At 40.1% G+C, this 20,243-nt stretch overlaps 1 protein-coding gene across 1 annotated transcript in view; it reads left to right on the top strand.

The window, feature by feature from the left end:
- The window catches only part of GPM6A (glycoprotein M6A), a 344,505-nt gene that overhangs the window by 1,076 nt on the left and 323,186 nt on the right, over positions 1 to 20,243 (top strand). The gene's annotated exons all lie outside the window — the stretch shown is intronic.

Genomic DNA, 20,243 nt, shown 5'->3' with positions numbered 1-20,243 from the left:
AAAGAGAGGGGGGGAGATGTACATGTTGCAACTATTTAGAGCACGGTTGACTTTGCAAATGGTAGAAAAGAAGCACCTGTGCTTGTTCTCTACCTAACCAATGGAATTTCTGAAGTGGGGACCAAAAATTGGCCCGATGCAGCAAGATCCAGGGTTTGCGGTAGGGGTGCACCATGACCTGGATTTTATTAGCATAATAGTCTTAACATGTTCTCTATTGGGCGTAAGAATTTGAAGGCGGGACTAGGGCTCAAACTCAGAAGTATCTAGGTATATCCATCTTTTGTATCTTTTCCCTTTAAATCATGGGTAGTTACTGAGTCCTTCCTGTGCTCCTACTGCCTGTCTTATCTCAACCCCTCTTCACTTGCTGCTTCTGCCTATGTGCTTCCAACCATCTACTTCTGTTCCTTAACTCCCCACTACCTCTTTCACCCTCCCTGCCACCTAGTGCCTTCCATCTCTAACCCTACCTTCTTGCTGCTTCTCTCCCCACTACCCAGTTTTCTCTCAGCTGCTCCTCTTTCCCCTTCACTTTTGTTTCCTTCCTTCAGAAACTGTGAGCTGCTACCTTGCAGTCTAAGTATTATCCTGGAGCTGAGCATAGTGTCATGAGGTAACACATACTGCTGGAAGGAAAGCAGGGGTAGGTGACTTCTCTCTGTTTGCAGTATTGTTGTAGTGTGTTGATCCTGGGATCTTAGAAAACCATAGTGGGTGAGGTAATATCTTTTACTGGATAAACTTCTGTTGGTGAAAGAGACAAGTGTTCAAGTTTATGCAGAGCATTTCTTCTTTCTTGTGTGAAGGAAGGGATAATGCCCATGAGCTGTGGCAATTTGGAGTATTCCAGTGCCTTGCAAGACCTACCCTCAATAGATGTATGGAGAGTTATAAAGCAATTTGCCTTGCATCTCACACAGAACTATCATTTATTTTTTATTCATATGTCAGCAGTACACTCACACTAATAAGGCTATGAAACAACAGTATGCAAGCAAAAAATAACTTCCATTAAATATGGTGTCATATTTGTCTTTGTTCCCCTGATCACACGGTTGTGTAATATCATCTTGATGTCTGACTCACCTGTGGAGGCCAAAACAATTGGGTGAATATAACTTGTAATGGACCAGACTCTGAAACTGTGACCTTCATCTTTGCAAATTGGGAAAAGTTATGGCTCTTACATGCAGTAAGGAGTATAGCAATACATTGTGTTATGGAAATCAAACAAAAATTAATTCAGTGCAGCAGGATGAAATCAAAATCAAAGGGTGAAATCCTAGCCCCACAGAAATCAATGGGAGGAAGGATTTAACTGAAATATTCTTTATTGTGAACTCTTACTTGGTCTGGGTTTTATTTTAGGTGTGTGTTCAACATGTGTTGGCATGGGGGAGAAAAGCAAAACTTGTTCTGAACTTATTTTATATAAGTCTAATCACTGTATGTGGGTTGTCTTTTTTTTTTCTTCATTCTACATAAGTTTTGTTCAGGCAGAAAGGCTTGAGCTTCATCCAAGCATATCCTGGAATTGGTATATGGCAAACTTGGAGTAATTGCTGACTGTTGACACTAACTGAGCTTTGTGTTGCTGAATATAATTTTCTGAAATGCTGTCTATACAGAAATTTGAAGCAGGATTAGTTTTGTCACTGCTTCAGACTCTTATCTAACTATCATCTGAGACTATGGAGGGACCAGCTATCCGCCACTGAGTCGATGGGAGTTTTGCTGTTGACTTCATTGGGAGTAGGATCTGGATCTTATTTCGTAGTGATAAGCACATCTTTTTTTGGTCTGGATTGTGCAAATACTCATATGCTTAACTATTCACAAAAATAGTTTCACTGAACTTGGTTATGTAAACTTAGGTACGTAAAGTTACATGTATGTAAGTGTTTGCAGGGTGGAGCCTCAGTAAATGTGTAATTGTAAACCATCATGAGCAGGGCACATGCCTACAGTATGTAAACAAATGAAAACCCAATTGAACACATTTAGAATAAACGGAGGACCCAGAAACCAATCTTATCAGAAATAAGAGACTGATCGTTGAATTTTAAACATAGGCTTTTATATTTAACTAATTTTTTTTCTTGTTTGTAAAATATTTAGGTAGCTTTCAAAACATGCTATATATACACAATAGATTGGAACATCTTTTAGCAATTTAGCTTGTACAAATATTTGTATTTTGAACAATGTTAAAATGTATATCATGTTAATGCCATGTTTTAGTATGTGCATTATGTGTAGGTTGGGTGCTACAATATATTTGAAGGTAAGTTTGGTAAATTATGAACATTTCTTATCAGCCAAGATGTTTGCAGATGTGACATTGATGTTGGATTTCATTATTGTCTTTGTTGTTGTTTTGCTTGTTTAGGAACTGTAGAATTAGGCCCCATTAGATCTTTCAGAGTTAGAAATTTCCTGCCTTTACTGCTATGATTTGCTACAGAGAAGACACGATGGTTCAACTAAAACGAGTGAATACAGTTTTAAAATGGGAATGGGGTACGGATGGACACTGTCTATTTCCCATTGTGGAGTGAAGCAGCCTGAAACTGCTAATGCAGTACCAGCCAAAATTGGCCATTACCTGCTGAAAGGGGTAAAGAGACTGAAACAGCCTCATCCTGCTTTTTTCTGGAAGTCGCTTTGTGGGTCTTTGGCTTTGTGTGTTCAGGGGATGATATGAATTTAGAGTGGGGCCACAGGGATGACTACACTTCATTATCTCTCATCATGCTGTACAGAGCCTGCTGAAATTTACTGCATAAAAAAATAGGGTTACCATATGTCTGTATTTTCCTGGACATGTCCGGATTTTTGATTCTTAAATTGCCGTCCGGGAGGAATTTTTAAATATCGAAAAACGTCCGGGATTTTGCCATTATTATTTTTCCCCAAAGAAGAGTTGATCATTCAAGAAAGAGAGTGAATGTTGATCACTCGAGAGAGTGCCCACTTTTTCCCCCTAGCTCCCAGCGCTTGGGCTGTGAAACAGCTGTTTTGCATGGCTGGGAGGGAGGGGGAACGTGGCGTGGTCAGGGGAGGAGGCAGGGCTGGGGCAGGGATTTGGGGAAGGAGTCCAATGGGGCAGGGAGAGGGCAGAGTTGGGGCGGGGACTTTGGGGAAGGGGTTGGAATGGGGGCGGGGAAGGGGTGGAGTTGGGGCAGGGCCACCCCGCCCATGGAGTGTCCACTCTTTGGAATGTCCAAATATGGTAACCCTAAAAAAAACACATGCTGAAACAGCCTGCCCAGATTTTGGTAAGTGGCCACACAAGTCGTGGCCACAGGTGAGTTTTCGTTGATTTAAGGATTTCATACAGTCACAGGAGTGAGGCTAAGGAAATACTACTCCTATCTCTACAATAAGCTCTTGAATTTTTTGGTCACCCTTATGCTACAAGGAACTTAATTATTCTATCACATCACCAGATGTGGTAGATAAAAACAGCAAGAGTTTTTAGTCTTGGGTATTCTGCTGTAATTAAACATATTTATTGAATTTCATTCCAGAACTAATTTTACAGAGTAAAAGGGAACTAAGATACAAACCATTAGCAACCACCTCTTATTCATGTTTTTGAAAACAAACCATCCTGCCAATAAATTCAAAACAGAAATGTTTGAATTGTTATTGGAAAATTACTGAATAGTTTCATAAATGCAAAGTGAGAAAGCATGAAGTTATATTCTCCTTTAAACTGCATCAACAGATATGCTTATTCAGTACATGTGTAAAGACCAAAAAAGAAAGCATAATTGAATATCTGTAGACAGAGGGAAAAAACTCTTGTAATGACTGTTCATTTAAATCCACAATTAGTACTATTTTTATTTCTGAGCTGGGAAGCAGACACTTGAGTGTGGGGGTGGGGAAGGGGACTGGTGACAAGTTATCAATAAGGGACAGATCCTGAAGTTCTTTACATAAACAAATCTCTTATTAATCTTAAAAGCAATTATGTGCATGGAAAGGCTATGGTTTAGAAATCATCTGTGTTCAATTAACTGTAAACTGTACTGTGCTGCTTGTTTTTGATACAACTGTATTCTTAGTTAACCAAATTCACCACCTAAAAGCGAATAATTTATGATTTTATCCAAATATATGATTATTACCCTACTAACATGGAACACCCTTTTAAAGTCATTATACTAAATGTCTAATGATAAATGTTTGGTCAGTGGTAAGCTGCGACAACTGGGCTTTCTGTTCAAAACCTGCTCATTTTGCTGTTACCTCATCCTCCTTTTTTCCACCCTCAAAGTTGTTTATTTTGTCTACCTGTTCTCTTGCCATGAAGCTAGATTGTAGGCTCTGAAACTCTGTGGAGAAAGGAGTTCCTTTTTAACCCATCTCTATACAATGACTAGCCCAACGGGCTAATGAGGCCTCTCTATGTTCCAATAATGCAAACAATAAGTTTCAGAACTAATTGGGTTATTATATTTATTTATAATTAAAAGTGATGGAAAGTGTATGTTGTGAAGTATGAGGGCTGTACCAAATCAAGTGCAAGGATTTATATATTGTTTGTTTAATGGAAATGATCATTACTGACTTGCAGCTGAATCGACAGCATCTCTGCAGTCTGGCTGAGAGAGTTCCGTTTCAGTAAAAAGTTTTGTGCCATTCCACACCATGGACCATGTGCTTTCTTGCATTTGTGTGTGCAGTGTCCATTGCTATTAATGAGTTGAATAAATTGAATTACGTCAGTATCAGGAATCCTTATAAATCCTTAGTTACAATCACTTGCCTAGAAACACTAAACTTTTGGGGTTGGAGCAGGAAATAGGATGTGATGAATAACTATGTCCTGATTACATAATCATCTCCTTATGGCCGAGCCCTTTTGGGAGTGGAAGCATTCTGCAGTCTACCCTTAGAGACTAGTGAATCTTAGCAGGCTCCAGAATGTTCAGAATTTATTTATTGCTCATCCATTGAGTCTCACTGTCACTAGTCTAGTAGAACCAGTAATTTGTGAATAATGATAAATATCACATTTGCCCTATATCCTCATCCCTTATACCTCTCTCCAGCATCATCCATCACATTATCATGGTGTACAGAAGACGCATTCTAGGGAATAAAGCTGGAGTACTTGGGGTCTTTAAAGCTCTGAATGGTCAGGGATCTAGTTATGAATGTGCATCTCTCACCTTTATAACCATAGCAGCAGTTGGCTGGGAGGTTCTTGTTTTCTGCTCCTATCTTTGAATACTCTGTGACCATTGGCAAGATAGTCTCATTTAGAGACCCTTGCCGCTGAAATTTGCTCCTGTTGGCAATGGGTCATCTGGTTCTGAGGCAAGGCCTGCTTATTTTGGGTATTATTTGGTTGACTGTTGGTTGATTCTTTTATATTCGACTTATGTTTTAATTTCTGTAACTGTGCAAAATTGTTACAAAGGTAAGTATGAAGGAAATAATCAAAGTACAAAGAAAGGGAGGAATGAAAAAAAGCTAACAGAGCATTGACATTCTAATGAGTCAGCTCATGTTTTAGATGTCTCCCCAAACCAATCAACATTGGAGGCCATATTTTCATTAACTGTTTTGTGAGTTCCTAACTCATAACACCTTCATAATAATAGAAATATTTTTCCTCTTTATATGCAGCCCTTTCCTTTACAGGGTAAGAATAGACACCTCTGCTTCTGTACTTCTCCAGTCTGCTCCCAAAGAAATGGATCTTTATTCAGAACAGTTGTACTTAAGTCTGAAAGCAAGTTTTACTTCTGTTCTTTTGGCCACATGTAGAAACCCAGTCAGACACAGTCATTGACATAAATGAAAGTGACAATTGATGTGCCTCAGGGGAAGATTATAGACTTAAAAAATATTTCCTGTGAATAATTAAAAGCATTTCTTTGGTATTCTGTCCTGATTAAGTCATGAGCTTGATAGCCTGTTAGGAATGTGAGGCACTCTCAATTTGCGTATGTAACTCGAAACCTCAGACAATATTTTCAATTTCTTAATATAGTGTTCTCCTCTCACCGGTTAGCAGAATGCTGAAGCTGCTGTGTGAATATATTTCATATTTTGAATATTTTGTGACCAAGTAATTATATTACTTCAGTAATTTCTACTATTTCTACTTTCTTTGGAGTAAAATGTCTTTGCAAGAAGGAATAGCTAAACTAGAAGAGAAAATTTAAATTGAGGTTTTTCTCTGGTGGTGGTTTGAATTACCAATAAAGACAAGCCTCAGAAAGGGAGTGAGTTAGGGTTTGGACTATGTACAGATTGTAGTAGACATGTTACCTATCTTGTTTTGAACAGAACATAAACAGTCACATCAATTGGCTATCTTGACTGGGACAGGGAAAATCTCTCTCTTTTTTTTTTTTTTAAAGCTGAAGAACGGGATGGCTATTAGTGGACATGTGGCTGTACTGCAATACAGACCTGTATTAATATTGATATTTAGTACTAAGTTACTAAATGGCACCTTCATTATTGATTTTGCAGATATAGCACTTTCTGAAAATCGATATAACTTGTCAATGTATTCATTTTTGTGGCATTGTCACTAAAATTACTGGTATTAGTATCCGATGGTAGATTCTAGAAATACTGATAGCACTTGGTGTTAGTCAGTAATACGTGTTTAGGGATAGTCTGGTAGTGTGCTTAGTCTTAAATGTAACCCTTCTGCCCATCAGAGTTGGCAGCAACAAGGGTCGGGTTCAGTATCTAGGGGTTCCATTCCAATAACACAATGCAAAACCAGCTTGAGCCCCCACCCAGTGACCTGGGACAAATATATACCACCCTCGCTGGGCGCCTCCAAGAGGCAATACTTCCCTTCTCGCAAGCACATAGTCTGAGTGTAGCAAAAAGCCTTTTAATAACAGAGAGAAACAATGTGGCATTATGTTGGGAAAACACCACCAACAGGATTCATAACACAACCCATGAGCAAAAACCCACCGCAAGCAAATTGGGGTGTGTCGTTTCTCTTTGGGTGATTTTCGGTTGCTGGACTCTAGAATCAAAGTCTCAAAAGTCCAACGACCCAAAAGTCTCTGTCCCTGGTCAGGGCAGCCCCAGAGTTCGAAAGTTTATCTGCAGAGTTTTACCTCCCAACCTGGGTGGAGATGGGGGCGGAGGGGTTAAGGGGCACCTTACATGGTCCAAAGCTGATTGCCCCACCTCTGCATGGGTCTCCGCTCTGCCAGCCGCCCCCATGAGCTGCTCCAGGCATCTGACAAACTGCTCTGCTCCACCAGCCACTCTGCTCGCCATCCTGCAAACTGCAATGCTCTGCTCTGCCAGCCGTCCCCACAAACTGCTCTGCTCGCCGTCCTGTAAACTGCTCCGCTCCACCAGCTGCTCTGCTCTGCTCACCGTCCCGCAAACTGCTCCGCCATATATCTTCAGGCTCCCCCACTACACAACACTCAGTGATTTCAGCTTTTACTAAGTTTAGCTCTTTTGTGATTTCAGCTTGTAGTAAGGGAGCCTCAGTGCTGGTGCACCATTAGCCCAAAGTGAATTCAGCAGAGTAGCCTGTAACTAGACTCCTAATGGAATCAAAATTAGCTCTGATATTCCACAGTGAAGAGAGGAGGAAATGCAATTAGCATGTAAGGCCCTCACCAGGGGGCTTATGCCACCAAGTATTAATACCTGTCCCCAGCCTCTCTCCCTTCACTGGGTTTTGGAACCCATGACTCTTGCCTAGTGAGTGCTGCTTAGTTGATGAAGTCACTACATCATAACAAAAGGCCGAGTATAGTCCCACTGTCCTTGATTCACATAATCAGGATAATAACAGTTTATTCCTGCCCCAATAACAGAGAAACTGGGGCTCCTACAGCAGGCAAAGTGACCATCTAGGCGGGGTGGGTGTGCCTATGCAAATGAGATCAGTCCCTGAAGTTCTTTTCCACAACCCACCATGACTCGCCATCAGATGTCAGGGTAGAGCTCATCCTGACTCTGCTTACATCAATATAACTTTTTGTTAGCATGTTATACTGCTGGGGAACAGGAAGGGGCAGGATTAGCCTGGCTGCTGATTGGTGTGCAACTCTGTCTGTCTGAATTCCTCCTAGGGTCTCCTCCTGCCATCATGGATAACAGGAAAAGTGATTGTGGGCAGATGGCTCTCGCCATCATTTTTTTTTAATAGTAGTTGAATTATTGAGAGGTTTTTTTTTCTGGTGTTCTGCTTTTGCCTCATTGTGTAAAATGAGCATATTTCCCTCATTTTCAAAGTTTTAATTGTGCCATTTTAATGATGGGTTTTAAAGGTAGAGAATCATACATATTACTTGTGTACTTACTGTATCTATTGAACTTTGTTGGTTTGCTTTGGGAAGGCACTGGCAGTTTGAGCTGCACAATCCCTCAGGTTAAATAGCAGTTTTTCACCCTTTTTATTTTGGTTCGAGCTCAGTGTTTGTTTGGATTTATCTTTTTGCAAGATAAAAACAACCCTAAATATATGTATTTTAAAAAGTTACCTCTAGCTGATTAGTTATTGGGCTCTTACTATCTCAGTCATGTCTTATTTCTTGGCTTGTTTATTCATTTCATATTTAAGAAATTAAATATTTTTGTGTTAATACTGTGATTGAGCAAGATATCTCAATGGGTACTAAAATCTGTACTTTTCAGAACGGATAGAAAATGTGCATGACTTAATAAATAACATTCATGTGTGGCTAGCTTTTTGCAGCTATAAATCTAAAGGAAAATTAATATATAGTCTGGGAATCTAATGCTGAGCATCACTGAAAAATCACTGGTATTGTGGGTGCTAAGCATCCCTCAGAATCAGGCCATACAGGGGCTCCCCTTGGAATAGTTTGTGTAAGTTACGACTTTGGTTAGAAATAAGTTTGCTGCTGAGAAAGTTATGGAAAATACAAGTTGTACTATGGCTCCTTTGTGTTTAACTTTTGAAATCTCCTTAAAGAGATTTACAATGTTCTGTTTGTTAGATCTCCGTCAAAACCCTTACTGGTATGTGAGATGAAAAAGGAATTTTTCTATTGATGTATAGATTTGCTCTGTGGGATTCTTGGCTTCACTGTACTTTCTTTGGTTCTAGTCTTAAGAGTCACTGTAGAAACAGCACTTTCTTACTCAACAGAGCTGCTCCCTTTGTGTATTCTGTCAGTCAGCCTACAAGCATGACATAAGTAAGTTTTTACTGCTTTTTACTTTTGTTAGCGCATTGCAGCCCACTCAGATAAGAAAGAGCTTTTTGTGTATCAACGTAATTGTTTAGCTCTGCAAATGAAATTTAGTAATCAGTTGCACCTCTTCAACTCCATTGAAAGCAATGATGTTGCACAGGTGTCATTAAGGGTAAGAACTTGGCTTGATGCTCATCCCAATTTGAGTAAGCAAGGCAGCCAGTTAAGGAAAAAATATCTTTAATATGTCATCTATCCCTGGATACAAGGATGATGTCTGCCAGGGGGAGAAGTCATTGATGAGACTTAAGATGTCTGAGGAGTTCAGTTAATGGTTTACAGGTTACTTATCGACTTAAAGCTGTAGTTCAAAGGAGCCTGTGTGACATCAAGAATCAGTGGTGGCAAGCAAAGTCCAGGGAGATCCAGAGTTTTGCTGATCAACATGACATAAGAAACCTTTTTTCAAGCAATGAAAGCCATCTACAGGCCAAGTTCAAATGGCACAATTCCTATGTGATTCAAGGACAATTCCACCCTTCTTAAGGACAATGTGGCCCTCAAGCAGTGTTGGAAGGGGCATTTTGAGACTCTCTTGAACCACGAATCTGAAGTCTCAGCTGCCACCATTGAGTCCATTCCTCAGCATCCAGTAATAGAACCTCTTGCTGGCCCTCCCCCCATCTTCTGAGGAAGTTTGGTGAGCCATCCTCAGAGTAGAAACAAGACACCAGGCCCAGATGGCATTTCCATGGAAGTCTTAAAAACTGGTGGAATAGCACTTGTGTAAAAACTTAATCAAGTTCTTAATGAAGAAATTCCACCCAACCTCAAGAATGCCAATATTGTGACCATTTTAAGAAAGGGGACAAGTCAATGTGCAGGAATAACCGAGGTATTGCCCTCCCCTCCATTGTTGGGAAGATCCTTGCTCGCATTGTTTTGAACAGTCTCCTCCCTCTTGCTGAAGATGTCCTTCCATAATCCCAAAATGATTTCAGACTGTCTCGGGGCATCACTGACATGATTTTTGTTGCATGACAGATCTAAGAGAAGTGTAGAGAACAATACCAACCATTGTTTATGGCATTTATTGACCTAACTAAGGTCTTTGATTCTATCAATCGTGAAGCATTATGGAAGGTGCTGTCTAGGTTTGATTTGTCCATTGAAGTTCACTTGTGTTCTCAGGCTACTTCATGGGATGACTGCCACTGTCCTCTGTATGGGTTGAAGACAGACCCGTTCACCATCCATGCTGGTGTTAAGCTGCGTTACTGCCTGGCCCTTTTTTCCATCTGTCTTGTCATAATCTTGACTTTTATTTGTGACCCCTTTTCTTCTGGAATTGGGATGGAGTATTGCATGGACAGTCAACTCTTCAATCTGTGACATCTTGTATGTGTAAACTAAGCACATTTTTGGGGGAATCATGGCAGGACAATAAATATCAAAGCATCTGAAGTCAAGTGCACTGTCAATTTTCAGAGTAGAACTGCAGTTCACGGACCTTCCTTCTCCTAATCCAAACGTGCCTATAGAAAACTTTTAGTAGCCACAATCAGTAAGTAAGATGAAACTCTGGTCCCTTGTACGAAATCTGATTGAAGTGTGGGCTTTACATGTATGTGCTTTGGGATAGAATCCCTTTCCTCTTTTCCACTTCTCCTTCAGAGGCAGAGTGTGTAGCACGTTTTGTAACCTGGATGTTACTTCAACCTAGGGTGTATAGCAATGGCTCTTACTCACTGTGCTCCTCATTCCCCAAATTATGCAGGATGATTGTTCACCGGAGCCAAGCTCCTACAGCTTCACCACCAGTGCCCCAGTGTTCCAGTAAAGAGAATCGTTACATACTGCACAGAAGCATGCACTCTTCTCCCAGTATGATTGCATCCCCTAGCCTACCAAGTGTACTGGAACCACATTATTTCTTCTGTGTTTTGAACCCCTTTGGGTTGCAAAGAGGTATACAGCTTTGGCCTATCATCTCTCTCTCATCTAAAATATTCCCATGATATATATTTAATTGATCATTTAATCCATTGTTTCCAAAAGTTTTCAAAGCTGAGCCCCTCTTCAGGAAAATGAAACCAATTGCCCCTTCCCTCAAAAACCCTGCCATCTGATGTTAAAGGCATATCCAAAGTCAGTGGTCACTTGGAGTAGATTGTATAGATCTTCATAATATGATAATTCCTCTTCTTTCTTACAAACTTTGAGCAGTGAAATAGATAAGTATCAATATCTGAAATATCATAACAAATGAATGGAGCAGTTCACATCTTGGAGCTTACTGTTTTAGGATCTCTGCATTCAAGGGCATGTTGCTGCATTGCATATGCTGATATAATATTTTCAGTGTTTTCTTTGCAACCACAAGAGATTGCGACTTACTTTCTTAAAAAAAAAAAAAAAAAAAAGCTGGGACTCTGGAGAACGAGTGAGGACAATAAAGGATTTTTATGCCCTGTGATGGGGTGCATTCTACACTCTGAGAAATGCTGCTTTAATCCATTCACGTTTGTGTGCGTATTTACGTTGCCTGCATAATTTTACACGAAAATAGCGACCACTAAATTTTATTTTCATTTAATCTGTGCATACTGTAAAATGAGTGTATAAATATCCATGCAGATTTGCCCAGATAGTACACCATACAATACTCTGTAGCCTAAGGGAACACACTCTCAACTGTAAATCAAGAGACCATTAGTTTGAGTCTTGACTCTGCCTTGGACTGCTGTTAAAGGGTACATAACAAATGGAAATATTATTAAGCCAGGCCGCGTAGCACTACAGTCAGGGGGTGCAAAATCATTGTTCCATTTTACACACTAGGTAACAGAGTGTGCATGAGATGACTTCAGGCAGAGCTGTGACTGGAATCCCATGCTCTGATACGATGACTCAAATCTCCTCCATGTTGCCAAACTGTCTCAGAAGAAATGGATTAAATTATGTGCTTATGTAACTCACTCTAACCCAGTGTGGCTCTTTGTCATTCTCTAGTAGTGAGACCGAGGTTTGCGTCTGCTACTGCTGTCATGCTAATAGACCTGGTTCTTTAGTTCAAGTTGTTAGAGGCTCATAGTTTACCAATCCAGAGATGCTAGATTCGTTCCCTGCAGATGCCAAAACAGAGGCTCGTTGCCTTTGAATGCTATACTGACCACACTATTTCCCAGAGGAAGGAAAAGAACCCATTTTATGGAATGTCTAGATTATTATCATCACAAAGATGTAGGAATTGGTATAACTGAAATTCATTTTTTTTTTGTTAAGAGTGAGGAAATTGAGGCTGGTAGAATGGGCCTACCCCTGTTTTTTTCCCTTTTCACTCCACGATGATGATGATGATTTAGGGATGATAAGAACCCACAATGCTACTGCTCCTTCTCTTCCCTGATCTTTTCATGCTTACCCAAAACAATACCAGTTCCCTCTGAAACTAGCCATGTTTCCTTCAAGACGCAATATAAGAGGAAGTTGTATGATTAAACTAAAGAAGTTGATTTTGCTTTTACTTACAATCATTATATATAATTCATTTCATATATAAAATGTAGGGTCACACTTTGTGACTAATCAGTTTCCTTTCTCCATTCCCTTTCCAAACTCTTCCTGTTGTGACTCTGAATACTGCTGATCGCTTGGCTGAGAACCAGCTCAGGAAAATGTCACAGCAACTAGAACTAACCCCTCAACCTTCAGTTTCCTTTTTCACTGAAAAGCACAAGTTTTTGTTTCCATTGAACAAAACAAAACAACTCCTCTCATAAAACAAAACAAAAAACCTGAAAACGAATTTGGTTTTCCGTAAAACCCCCCCAAACTATTCTAATGGATACTATATAATAATTAGGAACGGAGAGAATTTTGGACTTATGTTTTAAGGTTAACAATTTAATCAGCTAACACATTTTAATTCTGTGCTTGCATTATTCATGATCTTAAAAATACATGATTAAAACAAATGTGAATCTGCTTTTACAAGCAACTAGAAAACATACATATTTCAGAGTAAGGATTATAATACCTTCTTCCTCAGCCTACAGTAAAGGGATTTGAGTCTGCCTCGTGTGTAGTAAACAAAATGATAAAGCTTGCAGCTGGTATTCTAATAGCTCCAAAGATGTGTTTTATATTGTCTGTCTGAGTCTTGACAGATTGCTTGGATTAATAAAGCATTTGAAATAATCACTCTGATCTGCTTAGACACAATAATTTATAAGCAGGAAAATATATTTACATGTAATTCAAACACGTTACACATGCAGAATGTGGGGAATATTACACAATCCAAAAGAAAATGACAATAAGTTGTCAAAAAGAAAAGGAGTACTTGTGGCACCGTAGAGACTAACAAAGAGACTAACTAAGGTTTTCCTCCTTTTCCCCCCGCCCCACCGCTGCAGGTGATGGCTCATCTTAAGTGATCACTCTCTCCTTACAGCGTGTATGATAAAACCCATTGTTTCATGTTCTCTGTATGTGTATATAAATCTCCCCACTGTATTTTCCACCAAATGCATCCGATGAAGTGAGCTGTAGCTCACGAAAGCTTATGCTCAAATAAATGTTAGTCTCTAAGGTGCCACAAGTACTCCTTTTCTTTTTGTGAATACAGACTAACACGGCTGCTACTCTGAAATAAGTTGTCAGTGGCTCTTTGTGACCACTCGAATAGAACAACTTTTTCGGCATGAATGTGAAATACAGGATGAAATCCAAACATGTCAGTGGAAAATTAGGTTTAAAATCTGCGTTGCTTGTAAAAGTATGAAGTGTATGTGTTTGACTCTTGCAAAATGAAAACAAGGTGATCCACTATAAGTACATCCAGAATAAGTAATTCTTTCTTTTCCTGCCCATTCCCAGTGCATTTCCCATTACCTTCAACATGAGCAGGATCAGAGCTCTGTTTTGCACCGTATATAGTTTGCGAACTTTATGTAGGTTCTCACAATGATATCCTTTCCCATAGTAGCTGAGTGACTCTTGGGAGAGAGAAACCAGTGTCTGCGTTTGATCTGGTTGATTTTTGTCTCTACTTCTCTTGAAGTTGTTAGGGCTTTTTTTTTTTTTAAATATATATATATATATATATATATATATATATATATATATATATATATATCCACTTTCTTCTCTGTCTCTGCTCCGTTCCCTCCTCATCCTGATCATCTTTCTCTACTACGGCCCCTCTCTCATCCTTTTGCTGGTGTCATTTGCAGCTGTGGGAAAGCTAAGTAAAAAATGTATTTTATATGCTGACCACAAATCTCACTGCTTTCAAAACATTCTAATCTTTTCCAGTAAAGAGTTCAAAGCCTTGGCCCTGTTGCTGAGAGAGCCCTGTCTCCTAACCTTATGAGTGTCACATTTGTCCTGAGGAATATAGCTGTTGGGCAAGGTCAACATCATGGGAGGGTAAAGAAAGAGGGGGTGCTTTCTTTGGCTTGCTTCATAGAAGACTTTGAAGATTAGCACCAAGACTGTGAATTTTATTTGGTACTCTGGTGGGTACCAGTGAGGTGAGTAGACTACTGGGCTGATGTGTTCTTAGCTATTGGTGGTGTTGAAGTAGCACAATGCTGCATTCTGGATTAATTAGTTGTTTAAATATTGGAGTGCTCATCAGTTTTTATGATGAGTTGCAGTAGCCCAGCTTGGAGGTTGTGAAGACATGATCACCAGGGAGTTTTGATAGAAGTCTGAACATCTATCATGCAACTTGGTAGTATCGTATGTGTGAATTGCAATCTATGTTAGCTTATGCTATAGGCTTTTCTTCATAAAATGAGGCTGTTTAATCCAACAGTGAATAGTTATTATTCTTATTTTTAATGTTCTATGGTGCAAAAAATAAGAATATTAGAGTGATTAAAAACTGACTCACCTTATCCCAGTACGGAGATGTGCCCCCCCCCCCAAGAGCATCCCAGTGCAAGAGGGCAAAGGTCTCACTGATACCTGGTAGCAAGTTTCAGATGGCCTGACCAGTCCAGTGTATATAATTCATTGTCATAGTTTATATGACACCTTTTAGATAAAGATTATCAATAGCAAGCTAATAACATACCAATCATTAATATTATTGTGTGGTGTGTGTATGGAGGACAAATTCAAAATTACCAACATATTGGAAATTATGTTATCAGCAGTAGTTTCCATGAATCATTCTGCATGGGATTAAGGGTGACTAATGAGATGAGAGTAGTTCAGTGTAAGACAGCTAAAATTTGGTACTTGTGTGAGAATTTGGGGGGAACCTGGGGGCTTTGCTGCTCTCTCCCTTTCATTCTTTTAACCTGAGAGGGTTTGTTTTTTTATTTTATTTTATTTTAACTGAAGTGGATCTTGTCAGCTGCCAGCTCTATTTCAGATCCATCAGCAGAATTAGGTGTGTGAGAGGAGAGTGGGGATTGCTTGAACTCTTACTTTCAGCCTAGCTGTTGGGCAGCCAAAGAGACTCTGACATTATGCAGGGACATTGAGGGAGACAATCTGCCCTCTTGCTGTCACTCTCCAGTGATCCTACTTTCATTCATAGGAAAGGTGGCCAGGCTGGATTGCCACAGAGCACCTCCATTGTGTGGTGTGTGTATGTCTGTGTGTGTGTGTCTTTCCTCTGTGAGAGCTGGCTCGTTCTTGTTAATGAACTACATTCCACTACCCTCAATGTTCTAGTCCATCTGTCTCTAAGAAATTGTGGCTCAAGCAACATGGTTGCGTGAAATGTAGCTCCTCTCTTTAGGATGCAAAGTTACAGACATCTAGTTCTAGTATTGGAATTGTTATCCAGTTTGTAGATTAGCCACTAGTGAGCAAGATAGCCACAAATACTGGCACATGTATTATTCCATCCAGTAGGGGGCAGTGTACATTTACATACTAGCAAGTACATTTCATACTAGAGATTTGTTAAATTCAGTTTCTTGATTTTGGGAAAGTTTATGCACAATTTTTCACCATTTTGTGTCCCCCCATTTATTGAAATTCCAAAAAAGCTTGTTTTCACATAGAGCTTTTATGAAATACAAAGCTATGCGTAGTTTTTAATGCAAAAGCATTTTCAAAGCCACTGCTTACCTTTGCCAAATTAAGTGAAAATAAGTCTATTTTCAAGCTGGTATCAGAATGTAAAAAACTTGGAATGTTGCATAGTGTTGCATTTTGGTACAACTACTCTGCATTCCTGTTTCTCCCTCCCTTCTGCTTGTGCCAGCCAGCTGTCCAATAGTGTCCAATAGCTGGAATGACTGCATTATTTGGCAGGTGTCAGGTTTGCCTTTCTTTAGGGCCAAGAAGGAATTTTCAATTATTATATTTTGTCCTCTTTAAACTGAAAATGGCTGTGTATGAGCAGCAATCTGCCTGTGTCCAAGAAGTTGGAGGGTTGGAACCTAACTTCTTGAGTGCTTACATAGTGCAGGGAGCTGTGCAAGAAACAGAAGATCTGAATCTTGACCTAAAGAGATTACTGCCTACAGTCAAAATTTTCAAATTTGGGTGCCTGAAATTTAGGCTCTTAAATCTGTATTTAAACACCTTTGTGGCCTGACTTTCAGAAGTTCCGAACACCCAAAAATACTCTTGAAGTCAAAAAGAAAATTGGATGAAGTGAGCTGTAGCTCACGAAAGCTTATGCTCAAATAAATTTGTTAGTCTCTAAGGTGCCAGAAGTACTCCTTTTCTTTTTGCGAATACAGACTAACACGGCTGCTACTCTGAAACCAGACCATTGGAGTCAGTTTTTCAGCACCTTTTGAAAATCAGTTACTTTTATTTAAGGCAATTTAAGTGTAGATTTAAGAAGTCCCCTATATTTTGCAATTTTGGCATAAAGAAGTGTGTGTGGGGGGAATTATACCCTTCTTAAAATACTGGAGATTCAGTGTGATCAGGGTCATTCCAGGAAACTGGTTGTGATGCAGTCTGTGGTGATCAGGCTGGATGGAGTCACAAACTCCACTTGTGGGAAGGGGACTACTGTGTGAAGCTGTGTAATATGGCTTTATGCCACTGCTAATGAGGAATATTTTTCTTTCTTTAAACAGATAAGGCCCACTGAACTTCTAGTGACTAGCAGCTTGGCAGTCACTTTTTCTTGCATTTATTTCCAGATATAAATATTGTTAGTGGTATTGGTTTTTGTTTTTTGGTCCTTTTGGTAGGATGATCTTTACCTCCACAGTAATAACTCAATTAATAATGAAATAATTAGTTTTGTCTTCCAGGTTCCCCTTTAAGATAATATAATTGCAGCCTTGCAATTGTAGTTTGAGAAAGGCATTATTTTCTAATAATCCTTAAGGAGGGCTATGTTTACACTACAGCCGGGTCGATGCTCTTGAGATCGATCTAACTGTGGTCGATTTAGTGGGTCTAGTAAAGACCTGTCAAATCGACAGCAGATCGCTCTCCAGTCGACCCACTGTACTCTACCCCCAATGAGAAGAGTATGGTAAATCGACAGGAGAGTTTCTCCTGTTGACCCCCCGCGGTAACTTGACCTAAGGTATGTCATACCTAAGGTATGTCAACGTTCTTTATGTGGGTGGAGTTGCGTAGCATAGGTCGATTTACCGTGGTAGTGTAGACATAACCGAGAAATAGGCTGTTGTTTTTAACTAATATATTTCTTGTACTCCACAATAGAAAAAAATTGTTGAATTGCTTTCAAGAAAATCACAGAAGTTGAAATTTATGTTTTGCTTATTAAGCACTTCCGAGAGTTTCTGTCAAAGACAGAGTGGAGTGGGGGAATTGATATCTGAATTTCAGATATCTTCAAATGCTTTGATTTATTTTCTGAGTGAAATACTTTCCAAAATTATAGGTAATATATGTACAAAACTTAGATAACCCAGCTTTGCTCTTCTACTAGTCATTCAGTTTTTTCAAATTATAGTTGTAGCAGTGTGTTTTAAAAGGCATCAATTGAATAAAGTGATCAGGTCTAGCTGTCAAGTTCACAAGATGTTTTTGTTTGTAACAGCTTGTTCTAGGTACTCAGTGGTTACTTTTGAGAGCAGAAGCGTAACACAAAACTTCAGGAAATTCTTGTCCTGGACACAAACAGACACCTCCCCCCCCTTCTCTCTCTGAAGCACTTTTTATGGAATGCAGGAAAGTTAAGCAAAATGATGCTGGTGTCATTTTCAGTGACGCTAATAGGATTTTTGACATTTATTTTTTTAACTTCTGGGTTCCAATGGAATCTGCTTGTCTTACTCTTTACCACATTCCACAAGTTAGTGCCACAAACTGCCTGGGTGATTTCCTGTATGTGGCACCACATGAGTCTCTTGCAGTGAGTGAATACTTCACACCAAGAAACTCTAATACCATATTTCAGTCACAAGTCAGCTGTATAGCAAATGGAGAAAAAAAAGCAAACCACACATTATCTGCGTGGTTGTGTTTGTTAGCAAGCAGTGCACATTACAGAAGGAATGAAGATGGTCTTCCTGTGTAGAGGCATTTATAATTAGGGCCCTACCAAATTCACGGCCATGAAAACGTGTCAAGGACCGTGACATCTGGCCTTCTGTTTGCTTTTACACTATACAGATTTCACAGGGGAGACCAGTGTTTCTCAAATTGGGAGCCCTGACCCAAAAGTGAGTCGCAGGAGGGTCACAAGGTTATTTTAGGGGGGTCGTGGTATTGCTATCCTTAATTTTGCACTCCCTTCAGAGCTGGGCCGCTGAGAGCAGTGGCTATTGGCTGGGCACCCAGGAGCAGCACAGAAGTAAGTATGGCAATACCATACTATGCCATCCTTACTTCTGCACTGCTGCTGGCGGTGGCTCTGCCTTCATAGCTGGACTCCCAGCCAGCAACTGGAGAGAGGCGGCTGGCCAGCTCTGAAGGCAGCACTGTTGCCAGGAGCAATGCAGAAGTAGGGGTAGCAGTACTGCACCCCACACCCAATAATCTTGTGATCCCCACCCCGCACAACTCCTTTTTGGGTCCCCATCCCCAAACAATTACAAAATCGTAACATTTCTGTTTTAAATATCTGAAGTCATGAAATTTACTATTTTTAAAATCCTATGACTGTGAAATTGGCCAAAATGGACTGTGAATTTGGTAGCGTCCTATTTATAATTTAGGTGGTTATTAGAACATTGCAGATATCTATTTATTTTTAAACCTATTTTTGAGCACTTCTTCCTAGTTTTGTGACCCATTTTCTCATAGGGATATTGTAATGGGGTATACTGCCCCTTCAAAAGTAAAGAGGGACAGAAGACTCTGTTCCAGAGAGTTAGAATGAACAAAGGCCCAAGAAAAGGCCTCATAGCAAAAGAGAGGAATGGGGGTGGGGGGGAATAGGATGGGGGAAACCCCAGGATGCTATTTCTTTAAGGGCTGGGATCAGGAACCTTGCAGTTTAGGATGGGAGCAGAGCTAGAGCTATCCTCTCTTCCAGCCAGTTGAGAAGATCTCTCTGAAGGAGGGAGGTATAGACTTTCTTGTCCCTCAGAACAGGGGAGACTCTGACAAGAGAAGGAAGCCAGAGCCAGAGGGCTAAACTCCAGAGAGAGACATTTGTGAAAGTTAACCTTATAAAGAGCAGGCTGTGTCAGGGGAAGCGTTCTGTGTGGATGGCAGAAGAGCCAGAAATAAGTGTGAACCTTTAGATTGTAGTGATGGATTTTATTGGTGGGACTGTTTGGAACTGTGTGTGGTCAGTGGAGGGCGGTAGGATTTATAAGATAGTCTGTGGGGGGGTCTGTAAGAGGCCCTGAAGAGGAAGAACAGAGAGAGGCTGCTGCAAAAGGAACTCTGGCTACTAAGGATCTCTCAGTAAGCGGCAGCCCCACTATAGGTATATTTATCCAAGAGAATCTGTTTGCCTTCAAACAGTATTAATAAGGTGTCACATCAATCTTCCTAATTGTATTAAGTTGCAGAGATCTCATTTTAAATGTTATTGTGGTGGATAGGCAGCATAAGTGGCTCAAGCAGAGTCTGAGTCAGCCATTCATAGTTTGAAAAATCTGCGGTGACAGGGAGGGTTTTTCAGTATGTGTTGGGGAATGGAAGGTT

Source organism: Dermochelys coriacea, chromosome 4, assembly GCF_009764565.3.
Source record: "Dermochelys coriacea isolate rDerCor1 chromosome 4, rDerCor1.pri.v4, whole genome shotgun sequence".
Classification (NCBI taxonomy): Eukaryota; Metazoa; Chordata; order Testudines; family Dermochelyidae; genus Dermochelys; species Dermochelys coriacea.
This window is presented reverse-complemented; position numbering and strand designations above follow the sequence as displayed.